Source organism: Lithobates pipiens, unplaced genomic scaffold (assembly GCF_037356315.1).
Source record: "Lithobates pipiens isolate NorthernLeopardFrog02 unplaced genomic scaffold, aLitPip1_a1.2 Scaffold_6, whole genome shotgun sequence".
In the NCBI taxonomy this organism is placed as follows: Eukaryota; Metazoa; Chordata; class Amphibia; order Anura; family Ranidae; genus Lithobates; species Lithobates pipiens.
Genome location: NW_027507881.1, coordinates 4,404,892 through 4,410,891, shown reverse-complemented (window position 1 = coordinate 4,410,891; position 6,000 = coordinate 4,404,892). Strand labels below are relative to the sequence as shown.

Here is a 6,000-nt window from a genome sequence, read left to right as displayed (position 1 = left end):
GTGTATAATAATTCAATACAAATAATTGAAAAGAAAGAACAAAAGAAAGCTCTATTTGTGGGGGGGGGGGGGGGATTACATAAATTGTATTTGTGTACAGCGTTGCACGACCGCGCAATTGTCAGTTAAAGTAACGCAGCGCCGTATTGCAAAAAAAAAAAATGGCCTGGTCATTAAGGGGGGAGGGGTAAACCTTTCAGAGGGCAAGTGGATGTTGTTAGCACTGACCGCTATCTTAGTGTCAGTTCACACAAACTGTCGTTTAGTGTCAGATTGTCTGCCGCGCTATCACAGTCCCGGATCACCATCATTAGAAGTACAAAAATAAAGAAATAAAGAAAAATTCTATAAAAATATCCCTCATTTTGTAGACGTGATAACTTTTACGCAAACCAATCAATATATACTTATTGGGATTTCTTTTACCAAAAATATGTAGCAGAATACATATTGGCCTAAATTGATGAAGAAATTCGATTTTTTTTAAAAAAATTTATTGGATATGTTTTATAGCAGAAAGTAAAAAAAAAAAAAAAAAAAGAAATTTCCAAAATTATATATATTTTTGTTTATTTGAAAAAAAAAAAAAAAAAAAAAAGCAGAGGTGATCAAATACCACCAAAAGAAAGCTCTATTTGTAGGGGGGGAAACAATGACCTAAATTGTATTTGTGTACAACGTCACACGACCGCGCAATTATCAGAAGTAACGCAGAGCCGTATTGCAAAAAAGAAAAATGGCCTGGTCATTAAGGGAGGGGTAAACCTTCCAGAGGACAAGTGGATGTTGTTAGCACTGATCGCTATATTAGTGTCTCCACTGGAGATGTCAGTTAGTTTCGCACCAAGTGCCATTTAGTGTCGGATTGGCTGCCGCACGATCACAGTCCCTGATCCCCATCATTAGAAGCACAGAAATAAATTTAAAAAAATTCTATAAAAATATCCCCATACTTTGTAGATGTGATAACTTTTGTGTAGACCAATCAATATACACCTATTGGGATTTTTTCTTTTTTTTTTACCAAAAATATGTAGCAGAATACATATTGGCCTAAATTGATGAATAAATTAGATTTTTCGAAAAAAAAAAATATATATTGGATATGTTTTATAGCAGAAAGTAAAAAATGTTTTTTTTTGTTAATTATGGGTCTTTTTTTGTGTATATAAATATATATATATATATATATATATATATATATATATATATATATATATATATATATAAATATAAACAATATATAAAAACAAAAAAAGACCCATAATTAAAAAACAAAAAAAACAATATTTTTTACTTTCTGCTATAAAACATATCAAATTTTTTTTAAATATATATATATATATATATATATATATATATATATATATATATATATATATATATACACACACACACACACACACAAAAACAAAAAAAAAGATCCATAATTAAAAAATAAAAAATTGATCACCTCTGTTTTTTTTATAATATATATATATATATATATATATATATATATATATATATATATATAAAAACAGAGGAGATCAAATACCACCAAAAGAAAGCTCTATTTGTGTGAAGAAAAAAAAAGGGGACTCAATTTTATTTGTGTACAGCATCGCTCGACCGCGCAGTTGTCAGTTAAAGTAACGCGGTGCTGTATCGCAAAAAATGGCCTGGTCATTAAGGGGGGGGTAAATCCTTCCGGAGGACAATTGGGTAACTTGAAACAAATGCACAGTTTAAAAAAATAAAATTAAAAAATAAAATCGCTTCTTTGTAATGCGTAAGCACCATTCAAATAAATTTGCGTCGTGAAAATGCGCAAAGAGTCCAAAAAAAAAAAGCGTGAACGGGCATAAAACTGACGCGATTCCTGATAGCGAAACGCGCTTGTGGAGGCGGGGCTGCTAAGACCATAGAAAAGCTGGCAGGAGGAGAGCTCTCCTGTGATTGGTCAGAATATTGGACGCGTTCAGTACAGCATCGTACAGCATATAAGAGAATGGGCTCCGTCCACTGACTATATGAGAAGGCGGATCATCACAGAGGCTCCGCCCCTCTCGGAACACGTGCGCTCCATTTAAATCCCCCGTGCGCGCGCTCCCTCTTTGCGTTAGGGTCACGTGGCGCTGTGAGTGCGCGGCTCCGCCCGGTCACATGACCGTGTTGTCAGCCTATCGCCTGCCGCATGGAGCCGGGGTCAGAGGTGTGATTGGTCGGTGGTGAAGGTAATGAGGGGATCAGGGGTATAACACAGAGACAGTCTGTCCCCTCCCCCACCACACACATCCCAAGGTCACCTACCGGGATCACCCACCGTCGGATGTGTTATGGGGGGAGGGGGAATGATGAGCGGAGGGAAGAGAAGCTGTCATCTGATGAGCTTCCAACACCTGCAAAACACGCCCCCTCCCATCCCAGCATTCCTATTGGTCACAGTGTGAGAAGGAGGCGTGGCTATGTCTCTCTTTTCAAGGAGAAGTCCTTATGTTACTTCCTGTTATTGGGTGACAACGCCGGAGAGCCACCCGGAGACGTCTACAAGTGTTGTCACCCGATAACAGGAAGTAACAGAAGGGTGACAACGCCTTGTAGACGTCTCCGGGTGGCGCTCCTCCCAACTCTGTGATAACAAGATGCCCCGCCGCATTAGGGATGAGCTCCGGCGTGTTCACACACTCCACGTGCAGAGCCCGCCAGGAAGTCGGTGCTGCGCTAATCACAGGCAGTGAGACGTTTCCTGATCTCTGCAGCCGCACATCGGGGCTATGTCTCACTGCCTGTGATTAGCGCAGCGCCAACTTCCTGTCTTGCTCTGCACGTGGTCCATGCGAACACGCTGGAGCTCATCCTTACACCAGATCACACGGGAAAACCCATCAGAGCAACCTGATCCGTGCACATACATGCAGCCTCATCAGTGCACATTAATGCAAACTCACTAGCACAGCCTCATCAGTGCATATCAGCGCAGCCTCATCAGTGCAGCCTTACTAGCACAGCCTCATCAGTGCACATCAACGCAGCCTCACTAGTGCAGCCTCATCAGTGCACATCAACGCAGCCTCACTAGCACAGCCTCATCAGTGCACATTAATGCAGCCTCACTAGCACAGCCTCATCAGTGCATATCAGTGCAGCCTCACTAGCACAGCCTCATCAGTGCACAGTAATGCAGCCTCACTAGCACAGCCATATCAGTGCAGCCTCACTAGCACAGCCTCATCAGTGCACATTAATGCAGCCTCACTAGCACAGCCTCATCAGTGCATATCAGCGCAGCCTCACTAGCACAGCCTCATCAGTGCACATTAATGCAGGCTCATCAGTGCAGCCTCACTAACACAGCCTCATCAGTGCACATCAACACAGCCTCACTAGCACAGCCTCATCAGTGCACATCAGCGCAGCCTCACTAGCACAGCCTCATCAGTGCACATTAACGCAGCCTCACTAACACAGCCTCATCAGGGCAGCCTCACTAGCACAACCTCATCAGTGCACATTAACGCAGCCTCACTGGCAAAGCCTCATCAGTGCACATCAGCGCAGCCTAACTAGCACAGCCTCATCAGTGCACATTAATGCAAACTCACTAGCACAGCCTCATCAGTGCATATCAGCGCAGCCTCATCAGTGCAGCCTTACTAGCACAGCCTCATCAGTGCACATCAACGCAGCCTCACTAGCACAGCCTCATCAGTGCACATTAATGCAGCCTCACTAGCACAGCCTCATCAGTGCATATCAGTGCAGCCTCACTAGCACAGCCTCATCAGTGCACAGTAATGCAGCCTCACTAGCACAGCCATATCAGTGCAGCCTCACTAGCACAGCCTCATCAGTGCACATTAATGCAGCCTCACTAGCACAGCCTCATCAGTGCATATCAGCGCAGCCTCACTAGCACAGCCTCATCAGTGCACATTAACGCAGGCTCATCAGTGCAGCCTCACTAACACAGCCTCATCAGTGCACATCAACACAGCCTCACTAGCACAGCCTCATCAGTGCACATCAGCGCAGCCTCACTAGCACAGCCTCATCAGTGCACATTAACGCAGCCTCACTAACACAGCCTCATCAGGGCAGCCTCACTAGCACAGCCTCATCAGTGCACATTAACGCAGCCTCACTGGCAAAGCCTCATCAGTGCACATCAGCGCAGCCTAACTAGCACAGCCTCATCAGTGCACATTAATGCAGCCTCATCAGTGCAGCCTCACTAACACAGCCTCATCAGTGCAGCCTCACTAGCACAGCCTCATCAGTGCACATCAGTGCAGCCTCACTAACACAGCCTCATCAGTGCACATCAGTGCAGCCTCACTAGCACAGCCTCATCAGTGCACATCAGCGCAGTCTCATCAGTGCAGCCTCACTAGCACAGCCTCATCAGTGCACATTAACGCAGCCTCACTACCACAGCCTCATCAGTGCAGCCTCACTAGCACAGCCTCATCAGTGCACATTAACGCAGCCTCACTAGTGCAGCCTCATCAGTGCAGCCTCATCAGTGCACATCAGCGCAGCCTCACTAGCACAGCCTCATCAGTGCACATCAGAGCAGCCTCACTAGCACAGCCTCATCAGTGCACATTAATGCAGCCTCATCAGTGCAGCCTCACTAACACAGCCTCATCAGTGCACATCAGTGCAGCCTCACTAGCACAGCATCATCAGTGCACATTAACGCAGCCTCATCAGTGCACATCAGCGCAGCCTCATTAGTGCAGCCTCACTAGCACAGCCTCATCAGTGCACATTAACGCAGCCTCACTACCACAGCCTCATCAGTGCAGCCTCACTAGCACAGCCTCATCAGTGCACATTAACGCAGCCTCACTAGTGCAGCCTCATCAGTGCACATCAGCGCAGCCTCACTAGCACAGCCTCATCAGTGCACATTAACGCAGCCTCACCAGTGCACATCAGAGCAGCCTCACCGGTGAAGAAAGATTCCTTATTTGCAAAATTTGATAACAGGAAGAGGGTGAAGGTGTTGAAGTGGTTAAAATAGTATTTAAAAAAGTCAATGTTTTATTATACAGCACATTGTTATACAGTCCAGCTTTGCCTCTCCATTCATCCCTCGCACTGCCTGGGCCGATTTTGAGGGTTTTTTTGCACAAAAAAAAATCATTTTAGACCTGAAGATTACATAAAACCCCCAAACATGATATATTTTCTGAAAGCCGACACCCAGGAGCTGATTTGTGATGTCACATGATATGAGCACAACAGTATATCAAGTGACAAATGTCAGTTAAAAAATACACAAAAGTGAATTTTGTTGAACACAATAAATGACGCGATTGTTTGGTAAAATCTGCCCATGTGAATGAGAACGAGTACTTACCTTATCGCTGTCTTTTGCAGGCTCTGGGTGCTCGTCCTCCATTGTACCCGATGAGGTGTTAGTGATCCGGTTGCACAAGCCGGAGAAAGGCGTAAGGTCAGTATAACCGTTTATTCTTCATCCCCTAGAGCAGAGCTCTCCAAACTACCGTCCACATCTAGCCCACTACAAGGTCTTATCCGGCCCGCATTGTATCCTCAATGTGCACAGATTGGGGAGGCCATCTATGGTCTCCATTTTCAGACCCCCCCCCCCCCCCACCTTCCACAACTTACACAAGGACTCTGATGTAAGGAGGGGAATGGCCATGACAACTTGTTTACTGATGTGGTTTGTTTCTCCCTCCGGGCCGCCCTCCTGTTTAGTGCTAGTTCTGTTATTTCTTCCACGTTCCCTCGGTCAGTGTTACCCTGTTTCCCCAAAAATAAGACCTAGTGTGATTGTCGGTGATGGCTGCAATATAAGCCCTACCTCCCAAAAAAGCCCTAGTTAAAGTCCTTGTAGGTCTTATTTTCAGGGTAGGGCTAATATTGCAGCCATCACCCACAATCACGCTAGGTCTTATTTTTGGGGAAACAAGGTAGCTCTTTGCAGAGACCAAGCTTAACCACGTGCCTACTGGGCACTGTCACCCCCTTCCTGCCCAGGCCAAT

General features: G+C 45.1%; 1 protein-coding gene across 3 annotated transcripts in view; it reads left to right on the top strand.

Moving 5' to 3' along the window:
- The first annotated feature begins 2,106 nt into the window (after nucleotides 1-2,106).
- The window catches only part of LOC143958198 (uncharacterized protein C15orf61-like), a 33,149-nt gene continuing 29,255 nt past the window's right edge, over nucleotides 2,107-6,000 (top strand). For 2 of the 3 annotated variants that reach the window (XM_077467664.1, XM_077467666.1), the window contains exons 1-2: nucleotides 2,107-2,216; nucleotides 5,368-5,443. The gene's annotated coding sequence lies outside the window, so the exon portion shown is untranslated. The remainder of the gene's footprint in view (nucleotides 2,217-5,367; nucleotides 5,444-6,000) is intronic. The other variant, XM_077467665.1, reaches the window with a different exon arrangement.